Source organism: Petaurus breviceps, unplaced genomic scaffold (genome assembly GCF_028583685.1).
Source record: "Petaurus breviceps papuanus isolate PSGF00001 unplaced genomic scaffold, PetGlider_PUasm1.0 129, whole genome shotgun sequence".
Taxonomy (NCBI): Eukaryota; Metazoa; Chordata; class Mammalia; order Diprotodontia; family Petauridae; genus Petaurus; species Petaurus breviceps.
In genome coordinates, this window is record NW_027185665.1 from 9106947 (window position 1) to 9121160 (window position 14214).

General features: G+C 36.0%; 1 protein-coding gene across 10 annotated transcripts in view; it reads left to right on the forward strand.

Annotated features, from left to right (window-relative positions):
- LOC138173290 (transcription factor 4) overlaps positions 1–14214 on the forward strand; it is a 450738-nt gene that overhangs the window by 145805 nt on the left and 290719 nt on the right. Inside the window, exon 2 of one of the 10 annotated variants that reach the window (XM_069103333.1) lies at positions 10843–10918. The exons of the other annotated variants lie outside the window; for them this stretch is intronic. The gene's annotated coding sequence lies outside the window, so the exon portion shown is untranslated. The remainder of the gene's footprint in view (positions 1–10842; positions 10919–14214) is intronic. 10 annotated transcript variants of the gene reach the window in all.

Genomic DNA, 14214 nt, shown 5'->3' on the forward strand with positions numbered 1-14214 from the left:
CCCACACACACAAACTAGCCGTGTAACCTTGGGCAAGTTACTTAACCCCAATTGCCCTCCAAAAGGCAAAAAAAAAAAAAAAAAGAAATGCTTACATCCATGAATTCGATAGTAAAGTTATGAAAATTCGTCTATAAAGTTTAGTGATACCCAACACTAGATAAATGTTCCCAGTTTTCTAATAATGTTATACATCAAACAAGACTAATAAATTCACAAAAATGTTGTTTTGACTAATTAAGAGTCATGAGTTAATTTTAAGGTTCAAGAAAGTGAAAATAATAGGAATGGCATTGTTTGGAGGGGAAGTAATCGACAATGCTGCCAATGTAGTCCTAACTCCTGTTAGAACAGCCCGGGTTCTTTCTCAAGCCGACTTGGAATTTGTGCCAAATTGTTGTAATAGTTTTGTAACATGTACAGAGCAGCACAAGGATGAGAGTAGCAATCTTATTTTCGCTGGTGACATAATTTGAAATGAATGGATGTCTCTCTAGATGTGAATGACTCATGCATTAAATTGCTATTCATAATGCCCATTTTAGTATGGAGACCAACAAGTGGCCTGAAATATGGGGGTTAAAGAGACAACAGCATGAGAAAGATCTCTAAGAAGAAAAGACCTATTTCATAAAGGACTGATAATATCTTCTCTTTCTCACAGCTTACATTTTCACTTTTTGAAAGGTATCTTAATGATATATAATCCTGATCTGCTCAGATTTATGCTGTGGACCTCTGTTGATCTATATTATAAGTTTAAAATGATATGTTCAAAATGTTTTAATGATATAAAGTACATAAAGCTCTTTGAAAAAAACATTAAAAATGGACACAAATTTGAGGTATTACTACTAATGCAAGGAAAAAAGTAAAATCTGCAACAGAAGTCCTCTTAACCAGGTAAAATTTTTTCCTGTAAATTTGAAATATTCACATTCTTTAAATATTGATGAAAGCAGTTATGTTTGAGCCAGCTAAAGTTTAAAAATTAGTAAATGAATCAGCAAATGACATCAGTTAGTCTCTGACAGGTCTGATCAACAACGAGGATGTTTCAAATGAACCAAGTTGCAGCATATGGGAACTGCCTCAAACACTATCATTAATGTCAACAAACTATTAATAAAATATCTCTCTTACGCATATATTTTTATAGGCCAGAGTAAGAAAATCTATTGCCAATTGATGCCAGACGTGGGCAGAACCTAGAATCAAAAGAAATACCTCTAACCATCTATGAAATTCTGAGTTGAATTTTATCAACACTGATGAACTTATGAAGTTTTTTTTTCAAAGGTAAAAAGAACAAATGCTAAAATTATACTGATAGAAATTAGATACTGCAGTATTTCCTGTGAAATAAATACATATTCATTTGGATGGAAAAGGTTCATTTCCCTTTTCCACCATGCTCCAACTTCACCCCTTACTGGTCTTTGTAGCTTTGTCCCATTCATATTTATATCTCCATACTGACTCCTGGACCTGGAATTGCCTTTCCTTTCACATAAAACAAGCCAATTCCTCCCTTTCCTTCAGAAAATATTTTCAAGACATTTTTCTCATCCTGTGCTAGATTTTGGAAGCTTCTCTAGTTTGCTTCTCTCCCTAATCATTGACCTATACTTAATTCGTTTGAACCTAATTGTTAATTCCTACTATTCAGGAATCTCCTTTTTTGTTGGGCACAAACCCTGTATCACTTGGCAGTGGACAATGTCTGGTGAGTTGAGCACATGTAGTTCAGTCATTCAGGATAATAAAGAATCCAAAAGGATGGTCATGAGTGATTATCTCTTGCCAGTGCAACACTGGACTCTTCTATCTTTTCTACCCATATATTCCTCTTGGCTAACTATTTCTCAGTTTTAAAATTGGCCCCAATATAACTTTCAGCCCTTTTCCACCATCCCAAACCCTCAGTCAAATATAAGGAAATATTCTACTCATTCTGGAATTTGCTGCATTCTTTTCAACATATAAATGTCCAGATAGGAGCATTCTTTATAATTAGGCTTACAGGGGTGGGGGACCTGCACCTTGAGTCCACATGTGTCCTGGAGGCTTCAGTTCACCACCTCCTGTATGAGGATTACATCTTTGTTTTGCAGTTACAGTTCCTAGAATATGAGGCACTTATCCAGAAGGACTGTGAAGAATAGAACTTAGAGTTGGTCAGAAAAAGGAATGTTTCTGTATTTTCATAGAGTCATAGCAGAGATCAGAGCTCAGTGGTATCACTGGTTAATTATCAGAAAGTCAACAGATGAATGGCAGAGACCTAATGAGATTGGTGGTTGCGAGTAGGATGTAGATATCTTTGTCTCTGTTTAGCACCAGGAAATGAGCACAGTAGAACATTGTTGAGCTATGATATAAATTTATTACAAATAGCACATAGTTCAAAGCAACTTCTAGTCTCTAGTTAACTGCGTTCTTTAAATAACAAATGCTTTAAACATTCAATTCAAATTTCAGTTTTCCCTCTGATCCTTTCAAATGGACAGTTTTAGTATACTGTGAAGAGTACCTAGTAAAGTAATAGATGTTTCCTAACCATAATTATTAAAATTTGGCATTTGCAAGCTTTCTGTATACATATTGAGAAAGGCTCTCCTTTCAAGTACATGTGTCGGTAGGCCTTTAAGCCAGCAAGCAGGGTATATATACATTTATACCAGTTTTCATTGTATGTGTTTCATACTGATTTACTTCTTTTTAATTGTAACTGAATTAGTAGAAGAATTAGTAGTTTAAAACAGTAGGAACTACATGTTCTGCTGTGATCAAGGAATTAGATAATCTGGCTTGTTTGCTTAAGGGGTCTGTATCTTGAGACTTTTACAGGGCAGTATTAAAGCCCTGAGCCTTCTTATTATACCAATACCCAGAAGATTGCTTTAATGAGAAGTAAAGGGCCTTTTTCCAATTACAAGGGAATAACTGTATTAAGCTCCTGTGTTATGTCAACCTGCTTTGATTTGATTACTGCGAAAGAAATGGATTTATCTGTCAGTGTTACTTAATTAAGCCTTCTCATTGATGTTTTGCAGAGTAATATAGTGTGGTTTGCACATTTAAGTCTAAATACAAAGAAAATTGGCCTAAAACTAAGACATGACCCCTGAAGATAACATGTAGGATTGATAGCTTGTCATTTTCAGGTCATAGACTACAATGTTACCTTAAGTGAAAGAACTTGGCTATTGAAAGGATAACATTAGAGCTGGCTTTATTGGAGTGAATTTGTCTTTGCATTTGGAAATGAGTTTTTAGTTTTAGTTGTTATTTAGTTTTGGGGTTTTTTTATTTGCTTTTGGAAAATCAATGTTAAAATTAGCATCTTATCTAATATTGATCTAATATAAAAATGGGAGAGTATTAGGGATAGGAGTTATGAGAATATACTCTTAGGAGAGATGAAGAGAAAAAAAGAAAAAGGAAGGGGCATTTTAAAAGTATAAGGGGAAAGAAAAAAAGGAGGAAAAAAGAAAAGGTGTCATGTGGGAGTAGTCTATTGTAAATTCACAGCAATTAGGATAAGTTAACATGCCGCTTCCTAGCATTCCATAAAAATTGCTCCCAAGGGAAAAAAAGAGGAGGGAAAGATAACTCTGTTAGATGTTTCCTCCTAGCTTGCTTTCTTTTTTATAGTAAGTATAAGTCACTTATACGTAAGGCATTTTAAAGACCAGTTTTTAAAATTAAGTTTTACTACTTGAATGTTTTATACCATTGAAAACGAATTTGAATTGTCATAGGGTTTTTTCCCATCTGTCATCAGAGCTGAATTTTCTGGTATGTTACAAGTTGAAGCCTACTTCCAAATTTATTCTTTTGTAGTTTCAAAGATCCGTTTTTTAAATACTTTTGCCCTCACATGTTATCTGTGTTGTGTATTATTGAAAATAAATGTGGGGAAGGGTAAAACTAAGCCATGATCATGTAAAATAATTTTGCTAAAATAATTTTAGCTTTAAAAAAAACATGACGATGCTTCACTATCCTGAGTCTGTTAAATATTTTTCAGTCCTCTATTATGACAGATTAGGTTCCAACATTTTCAAATGCCTCCCCTCACATACTCTTATACCTGAAATGTTTACTAATTCCACAAGACAATGAAATATTAAAGATATTTAAAGGCATTTTAGTTTACTCACATCTCAAATATCATCATTGAGATGATAATATAAAATTCACATGATTTCCTCACTAAAGGCTTTTCCTATTCAGGGGATTGATCATATCATCACAGATGTAAAACTGGAAGTGAGTATAGAGGCTATCTAATACAATCCTCCTTATTTTACAGAAGAGGAAACTGAGGCTTAGGGGTTTAAGTGGCTTGCATAGGTAGTAAGCATCAGAGGCATGGCTTGACTTTTGTCCTCCTGCCGTAGTAGGAACCATGGGATTTTAGAGGGATTAGCTTTCCTTTGCATTGAAGACCTCTTCTAAGTGAGAACCCTTGTTTGTATACATCATTAGCCTACATGAGAGTAAATGGGATATTACATGTTTTATGATGTAGTTACAGGGTTAGTATTATAACTAATATTAATATCAGTTAATCTTTCATTTAGCTAGTAATAATAATAGCCAACATTTATGCAATGATTTAAGTTTGAAATGTGCTTCACAAATACTATCTTGCTTTTTTCCTTGCAACCCTGGGAGATAGGTGCTATTGCCTCCATTTTATAGATGAGGAAACTGAGGCATACTGAGGTTAAATAGCTTCCTAGAGTTATATATGCAGTAAGTATATCCGAGCCAAGACTTGAACTCAGGTCATCCTGACTCCAGGTCCACTGTGTCACCTAACTGCCTTGGTGTCCATTTTTAGATATGTGTGTGAGTGTGTGTGTGTGTGTGTGTGTGTGTGTGTGTGTGTGTGTATAATATCTTTGGATCTTTTTCTATTTAGATCAGTTGATCATCTTGGCAATTGAACATGCATTATTCAAGTGAGATATTCATTAATAATGGTGAAAGTTGGGAACTTGATAAAAATTCAAAACCAATAGTGCTCTGTGGCTTACCATACTTAGCATTACTATGACTCTTCATGAAGCATCTTGTATTTCAGATTAGTAGAGACCAGTGACATGGATGGAGTCCTTTTGAAAACACAACACAATATGTCATTTTATGATGGAGACAGGTGCTGTTTTAGAGTAATGGAAAATGCATTGATTGGTAGTCATTCTTGCTCTGATGATCTCTACCTTTGTGACCCATGCCTCAATGTTCTCAACTGTAAAATGAGTGAGTTGTGCTACATGGCTTCTGAGATCCCTCCTGGCTCCACTTCCTGTGACTGACCTGTATCAACCTTAGCTATTCTAATCAGAAGATAAGAGCACATGTTATTTGATAACACATTCTTTTCTTTGCAATGTTAACAAAATGGACAGAAATCATCCCTGGGAAAGGCTTTTGAAAATATATATTTTAGCTTTTAGGGATTGTGAAGTTAGTGATCACGTACTTATTTTTTTAGGAATGATTGTTTTTTCTAGAACTGTATTTTAACCACATTATTGGAAAAAAAATCATTTGGAATTTAAGGGGAAAAATCTTTGCTTTTTAAAAACCAATTTATTTTGCATTTCCCACAGTACATGAAATTCCCCACCCTTTTCTATATGGCATTAATAAGGGATATGAGATCACATCCCTCTTTCCTCTTCACTTTGCAGAAATATTTGCTATAGGTATAGTCCTAAAAAGGATTGAGATTAACAGCAATGACTTTTTAGGATGCTCAACTTTCCACTTGAAATGAGAAAGCTCAAGGTTTCATGCAACAGAATCTTCAGGTTTAAAGGGAGAAACAAAATCACATTTTCATTATTAACTCCCTCAAATCTAGGGAAGGTTGGAAATTTTCTCATAATGGCTTAAATCATTCATTATGAAGACCATCTTGTTTCTTACAGCGCAGGAGTAGGGGAAGGAAAAGCCAGACTCCTGTGCATTGAATATGTCATGTCAATATTCAGTGCTCCTCAACTTCCCATACATCTGTAGTAGTATTCAACATTTGACATCCAAATAATTCTACACTCAGAGCTCCTATTATATTGGGTGCTAATGAAAATGTGCACATCCTTAGCACGCTCTTTGCTGATGAAATATTTTGAACTCTAAATTCATCTGGCACTGACGGAGAGCATATGCCATCTCAGTTTGTATTGAGGGCCCAGCCAAGGGTTCTTCCTGGACTAGGAAATTAGTTGGAGCTACAGATGTACGCAGTCTGTGATTTTTCTAGTAATGGTGTAGAGGAGAAGAATATGAGATCGTATAGACCTCACAATATTCTGTAGTTACCTTTGCATGAGTAACTTAACTACTTCCACCTCAGGGCTCCATCTGAGTTCTGTGGAAGTTTTCATCTCGGTGTCACTGCATCACCTTAACAAAGAAATCTGTGAACTGTTATTGCCATGCTGAAATACTCCTTCACTTCATTGTACAATTACAGAAATTCCATAAAACTCCAGGGTGCTCTAGGAATTGTGAATGGGATGAACTGTGCTTTAAATATGGGAATGATGAATGTACCTCTCTTGAAGTTGAGAACTAAAAAGCTAGGTCATGTACAGAAAGAGAATCATTTTTTTAACATGCAAATTGTTGGACAGTATAACTACAGTTATGGAAAATGCTTCCTATAACTGAATAAATATAGTCTAGGCCTGAGGATTTTGGTCAGCACACATTGTCTAAGAAATCACATTTCATTATGTAAAGGGTATAAAATAAAGACAAATAAAAAGCAATTATTAAGCAAAAATTTAAAAATCACTGAAGTAAATGCTTAAGACTAAAACTGTATGAGGTGCCAAGAAGTTTATAGAGAAGATGGGAATTGTAAGTTTTTAATCTGAGAGTGTTATTTATCAAGACCTGATAGGGAGAATATTTAATGACATTTGTGCTTCACGGGAAACCTAGGAGTCATAAAAATATGTTTCAAATGTCCTAAACCATTCACAACTTCATATGTAGAAGGGCTAGAATGTTGAGAGTTTTTTGAAGGACATAATATTTCTGTCCCTTGGGATAGTTAAAGGCAAAGGTCTCAAACATATTTGGTGCAGTACAGTGGAATGCAAAAAGCCTAGAATTCTAGTCCTGCTCTGCTCTCATTAGCCATGTGATTGTGAGCAAATTACTTAACTTGAGTTCCCTTATCATTAAAAATAGTTTCACTAGAAAGTCAAAGGAACTTTTCCAACATTAAAATTCATATTCATTTCTTAATTCCCAAATCTAATGGTCTTTTCTCAGCCCTAATTCTCTTTTATCTCTGCAGAATTATTAATGGTGTTGAATAACTATTGTTGAAGATCTTTCTCCTATCTTGACTCCATCTCTTTTGCCTTCTGCCATTCTTTTTTTTTTTTTAAGCAATCGGGGTTAAGTAACTTGCTCAAGGTTACACGGCCAGGTGTTTCTGGGTGTGGTGCTGAGTGTCTGAGCCCAGATTTGATCTCCAGGTCATCCCAACACTGGAGCCGGTGCTCTTACTTGCTGAGCCACCTGGCCGCCCCAGCCTTCTGCCATTCTTAATCCCTGCCTGTTATCCACCTCAGTCCTGGACTAGTTCTTCATGAACAACTTTCTTTCACCTGCCATGATAATCACTGGTACTACCTCCTTTTACTTAGGTTTCCCTGCATTCGCATTACTTATAGAAGAGACACCTGTATCCAAATCTCACCTAACCTACTCTCTGGAATAAACTCCCCTTTTCTTAAGATGTCTAAGTGCTTTATTGTTAGTAACTACAGGAACACATATAGAGATTTGAAATAATAAATAAAAAGAGAAAGTTTAAAAGTTTTAAGAAGTCTTAGATTGTTTTGATTTTCAATGAAACTTTAAGGGAACCTGGGCCTTGATCTTTCTTTGTTTCTCCTATTCAGTGTTCCCATTCGTTTTTAGTTCCTCCCAGAGGTTCTTCCCTTTTGGAACAGATGCTAGTTTAATATTGGAATTTTAGTCATAGGCTATTCAGATTGGTTTTGTTGTTAAGTTTCTCAGCCTCTTTGCAAACTAGTTTCTTAGTCCTGTATCTGGTTGCAAGACTCATGAATTGATTAAGGTGTTTCTCTATCTGCTTCCTAAAAATTTCCCCCAAAGACTTTGACATTTCCTGAACTGAATTTGCAGTCAGCTCCTTCATACATGTTGGAAGTGTGAAAGGCTTGACTCCTTGGAAGACCCATGTGGTCTTTCATCTGGCCCTCTCTTTTCTAGTCACTTTGTCTAAAGCAAATATACTTCGTAATTGAGGATATTTGTTTACTTCAGGTGAAGTTTAGCCTCTTAATTTCTTGATCTAGAGTATCACATGTGCACTTTCGTCTCTCCATGTCTTAGCTCACATGGTTTCTCATGTCTCTTCCTGTTTAAAAAACTGTACCTGCTTGTTGACTATGTATCTCTACATTTCTGAATGATGTCTGAGATGCCTTTGCATCTCAACACGTTGGCAGAGTTTTTAGCTAGGGTGGGATAGATGTCCACGTCTTTCAAAGTATCTGCTCTTCTCATTTTCCCTGGTTCTTTTGGCTGATTTAAATAGGTAAGGGGACAACTTTGAATTCAACATTTATCAGTTATCTTCTTTGTTGTAGGCATTTTGCTAGACCCCGTGTAAAGACGAGAAACAAACAAACAAACAAAGATGCTACCCTCAGTGAATTTATATGTACCAGGAGTAAGGGAGATGTGAGTAGGCATATAGCACTATACAAATAAATAATTATGAAGTAATTTGAGGAGATAGAGAGCATTAATGATTGGGTTGGGGATGAGGAAAATCCTCTCAGAAGGCATGGCGCCCGAACTGAATCTTTTCCATAGTTCTCTGATTCTATTCTTGTCCTATAAAAGGTTCCTTTACAGTATGAGAAAATAAATATTTTTAACATAATGAATAATGATGCAGTTTCTGCTGATGTAAGGGATGCATCATTCTTTAATATTGCCTAGACTTTTACCTGTTTTTCTCTTTCCTTCCTGCACATTCCTTCTCTAACTTCCTTGACTTTATTTCTTTCTCTCCCATTCCACCAATGTGTATATAGCCCAAGACTTTTCCCTAGGGTTGTACTCCCTCCCCTTTGGAGAGCTCCTCAGTTTACTTGGGTATGTCTATCACTATGTGCTTGTGACTATCAAATTTCTACCTTTAACTCTTTCTTTCTAATATTTTTTACTGAGCTCTGGGCTACCAGTTCTATCTTTTGGTTATTTCTACATGGAAGTCTGGCTGTTACCTCAAACTAAATGTTTGTAAAACTAAGCTGCATCTTTTTGTCCCCCAAGAACTACCTCCCTCTCTGGATTTCTCTATTTCTATCAATGGTAGAATTCTTTTTTTGATTATTCAAGTGTAAACATTTGAGCTACCCCAGCCCTTTCTCTCTGTTTCTTACTTCCCTCCCCCATCTTCATCCAGTCAATCACTAAGTTCATCTCCTTCCCACATCTCTCCCAGTTTTTCTGTTTTCTGTCATCACTTCACGAGTGCAAGGCCACTCTTCTGATACAATGCTTCACCATATAATTTTGAGGCAGCTACAATAATCTGCTAGCTAGGCTTCTGCCTTCAATTGCTTCCCCTTTCTGTTCTTCCCACACGCCACCAGAAGATTACTCTTTCAATAGGAGCATTTTGAGCATGTCAGAATCCTTTGGGCACTCCATGTCTGTCAAATCAACCAAGACTTTTAGTGTGCCATTTATAGGTCTTCATATTCTGGACCTTCACCTGCCTTTCCAACCTTATTTCAGCTGAACTTGTCTATACATTGTTCCTTAAAGTGCTGTGTGTTCATTCATCCCTATCTTTACATCTTTTTCCATACCATACTTCCTATCTAGAATTCTTCATATTCCTCCCCTCCCCACCCCAGATATAAGATCTAATCTTACTTTCAAAGTGAGCTCAAGCCCCTTGTCTAACATGAAGACTTTCTGGGCATCCCAGCCTGCAGTGAATCATTTTTATGATTGCAATTAATATCTGGATCCTTACATAATGTTGTACATATTCATATAATGTTCTGTAATTGATAGGTAACAATGATACTAATTTTTTTTTGTTGTTTTTTAACTCCCCAACCATATTCTATGCTGCTTGAGGGTTGAAACCGTATTTTTATATCTTCCATATCCATGGGGACTAGCAAAATATCTTGTATATGTGAACTTAATACATTAAGTAAATTCAGGAAGCACACTGGCATTTGGAAGTTCAATGATAGAATTTTCCATCTTGGCAAAACTAAAACCAGAGACTATCAGAGTTGAAAAGGACCTTAGAGATTGGTGATTCTAACCCTACACTTAGAGTACAGGCCCAGAGAGGGATCATGGAATCAAAGATTCAGAGTTTGTCTGAATAGAATATCTAGTTAATCAAGTCCAAACTCCTCCTTTTATTGAAAGTGGTTTATCTAAGATAGTGGTTCTTAATGTTTTGTGGTTTTGGGTTTTTTTTTTGGTATTATGGTTCACTTTGTTAAGTCTTGTGAATTCTATAGCTCTCAGAATATTTATTACTTACATTCATAATTGAGGGCTGTTAAAATTTCAGGTAAAGTTTAGGGAAAATTTAAAAAGTATCATGTTGGGGCGGCCAGGTAGCACAGGGAGTAAGAGCACTGGCCCCAGTGTTGGGATGACCTGGGGGATCGAATCTGGGCTCAGACACTTAGCACCCACCCAGAAACACCTGGCCATGTAACCTTAAGCAAGTTACTTAACCCCAACTGCTTAAAAAAAATAAAAAGTAACATATTTTTCCCATTTAAGTTCACAGACTCCTGGAAATCTGTCCTTTGACCCCTTAGGACTCCATAGACCTCAGGTTAAGAACACCTGATTTAAGGTAATTTTTCCATTTGAGGCAGTGTGGTGTAGTATACAGAAATCTGGCCTGAGGAGACCTGTGTTGCTGTCCCACCTCCAGACATATACTGGCTAGAGCCCCGGACAAATTATTTAACCTTTTCGTTTCTCAAACAGCTTTCTAAATTGAATTGCAGAGAGGGTGCAGTTCCTTTGCAGGAGTTTGAGTTCCTTTATACTAATGAAATCATATCACATAGGTCCTGACCAACATTGCCTCCCCCTTGTACCTTCTCCTACTCACCCCGCCCCCTCAGCTAGTTAGTGGTAAAACCAGAGCTAGAACCCAGTCTAGTTCTTTTTAAGGTTTCTATCAGCCGACTAGATTTGAGAGTTAAAGAATTATATGGTGAAAGATGAGTTAAGATTACTGTGATCCCAAAGCTGTGCTTTTCTTCTGCAGTTATAATTGTTTTGGGGGTACTGGAAGGAGGAGCTCCTGAATTCTCACTCTATTTGTATTTTTCTTTAAGTTTTGTTTTGGACCTAATTACATACATTCTAATAAAATGAACAGCACACAAATCCCTGGGTAATATCAAGATACCCTCATGAGAATATAGTCTCTAGCCATGAGCCTGCCCTTAGTCTCCAAAAAAGTTTTTTTTTTTTTCCCTTTGTGTATGAAGAGTACAAGCCAGTGCCACGCCCAGTACCCACTTAATAAATGCTTAGGGAATCGCATTGAATTTAGCCCCGTCTTCTTGGAATTCACAGAGACTGTAATTCCACTTTTGTATTATGCCAGTCTCTACTTTCTTTCCTTTTCCCTTCTGTCGTTTATGTTCTTCCCTATTCTCATTCCTTTCTCAGAAATGAACTTCACTAGGGAGAGGAGTTAAAGCCCAGCCCAGTCAATTAAGCGAACTTTATTACTTTATCATTTGGTACTTGATGCTGTATTGTTCAATAATTTTTCTTCTATCACTTTTTTTTGCACACAGTAGGCACTCAGTAAATGTTTGCTATCTAATTGCCAGTTCTGATTTTAAAAGGTGTTTTTTTAAAATTAATGATTTATTTAAGGTTGTGAAATGACTTGTAAAATTTTAGCTGTCCATTGCTGTTACTCTGTCTCCCAATTCAGCATAAGTTATATCAAAATTAAAATTAGATCAGGACTTATGACCATTTTAGAGCAACTGTGATGTTCTTAGCAATTTGTCCTGACTGCCAGAGTAGAGCCTCAGGCTTTGCTGTGCCCAGAGAAGGAAAGAGAAATCAACAAGCAAAAAAAGAAAAAAAAATGTTATTGAAGGATACCTAGTAGGGGAGAGAGGCTTAGAGAAAATATGTAGAAAAAAGAGCAGCCTCATCTGATTGGCTGGGAATCCATGTGTGAAGGAACCCAACTAGTATTTAACCTGCTTTGAAAAAGCTTGACTTCCAACATTTTTAATTAGTGGATTGCTCGCTTTTGAAAATGCCCAGTTGGGAATACTCAAGTTTTGATGTGTTTTAGCTGCCTGATAATTAGCTGGCTGCTAGTTGACCGTCATCTTTACTTTTTCACGTGGGCAGAAGAGGGGTATGAAGAACCCCTGTGAAGCTGTAACCCTGATCTGAGCTAGACTTCAGAAATTGCAGGGCATAGCAGGAAATAGGGTCAGAGGCCCAATCCCAGTTCTTCTTCCTCTTATTTTTCCTTTTTCTTTCAAACATCATTTCCTTTCAGTGTTTCCATTTATTATATAATACTTCCCCCGTACCTCTCATCATTTATTCATGTTTAACTAATACATTTTTTAAAAATGTAAAACAAATGATTCAACCAATGTGATACAGCAAATCCTAGGAAACAGGTGAATTCAAATTGTTTCCTTTTAACCTTCTTTCATTTAACTTGAATCCGGATTATGTTTCAATAACATATTGCTTTTTAACTGTACCTCTCATGTTTCAGATTTATCAGGTGATACATCAAGCTTACTTCATTTATCCAGTACTTCATTTTAGGACTAAATTATATGTTAGTTTCTTGAGCTCTGAGAGTGGGGGGAATAGATTCTTAAGAACTTGTAGTGGAAGAAGGATGCCATTATTTATACATTTTCTATTTAAAATATTTGATTTCTGCTTATGAATTAGGATGACTTCGTAGGATACACATTTCATTAGTGTCAAAATCCCAGAGGCCTGAAAAATCATTTCACAGAGTACTTCAGTAAAGCACAAACATTGTAACCGGTAGTTGGGTTCTTAAAAGCAGATTTAGAGAAGGTTTGTGTCTTCCCACAGACCTTGATGCAATCCCAAGAGTTTTCTTGACCTGCCTTGAAGCGTACTATGCACTGATTTTGACTGTGCATGGGGGACATCTCTTTGCAGTTGAGATATCTTTTGAAGTGACAATGCTCCCTCTTCTTAACTCTATAACTAAAAGGAACTTAAAAAAAAAAGAACAATTCAAGCTCAGTCCTGATCGTGAATGGTTATTGTTCACTTAAGATATACTGAAACACCATCTACCTTGTACTCTATAAATTAATCAATTAATTATACCATGATGATCACTGCTGCTGATAATAAAATAGAAGCAATTAAAAGAATGGTAGTCATAGCATTAAAGGAATAAACAGTATCATTAAAATGTTAGGAAACAGTAAATTGTATAATGTCTACGAGACCAAATTTCACAGCTCCTCCTCAGTTCTATCATGGGAAGTTTGTGATGGCCGTCTGTTATCTTCCATGAAGTCATAATTAATAGCATAGCAGTAAGATCTTTTATTACAATGGATATTTATTTAAAAAATTTGAGACAATTTTTTATATCAACTATATCTTCTAATGTTTATGTGCTTTAAAATAACATATGGCTTTTTAACTATACCTCTTGCCTTTCAGGTCTACCAGTTGAGGCATTAAGCTTACTTCATTTATCCAGTAATGTTACTTAATTGCTCATAGAAGTTAGAGTAATTTCATTGTTCATGACTCTCCTTTGGCTTGATCACAGTCTACCTTGTATCATATTTAGGGATGTATGTATTGTATTCCCCTAACAAGACTATAAGCTCCCAGAGGCTAAGGATTTGTCCTGTTTTATCTTTGTATCCCTGATATCTTATAAATGCCAAGTGTTTAATAAAATATTTGTTTATTTCCTATACTGCCTTTGGGGGAAAAATAAAAGAAAATATTTATTAAATCCAACCTCAGATATGACCTTATTTTACTCTCTATTTGATGACATATGTATGTGGTCCTCAGGTAAAAGGCAAGAAGGCATTGAAGAAAGGATGTAGCCAATTTATTTATACTTATTTATGTGTT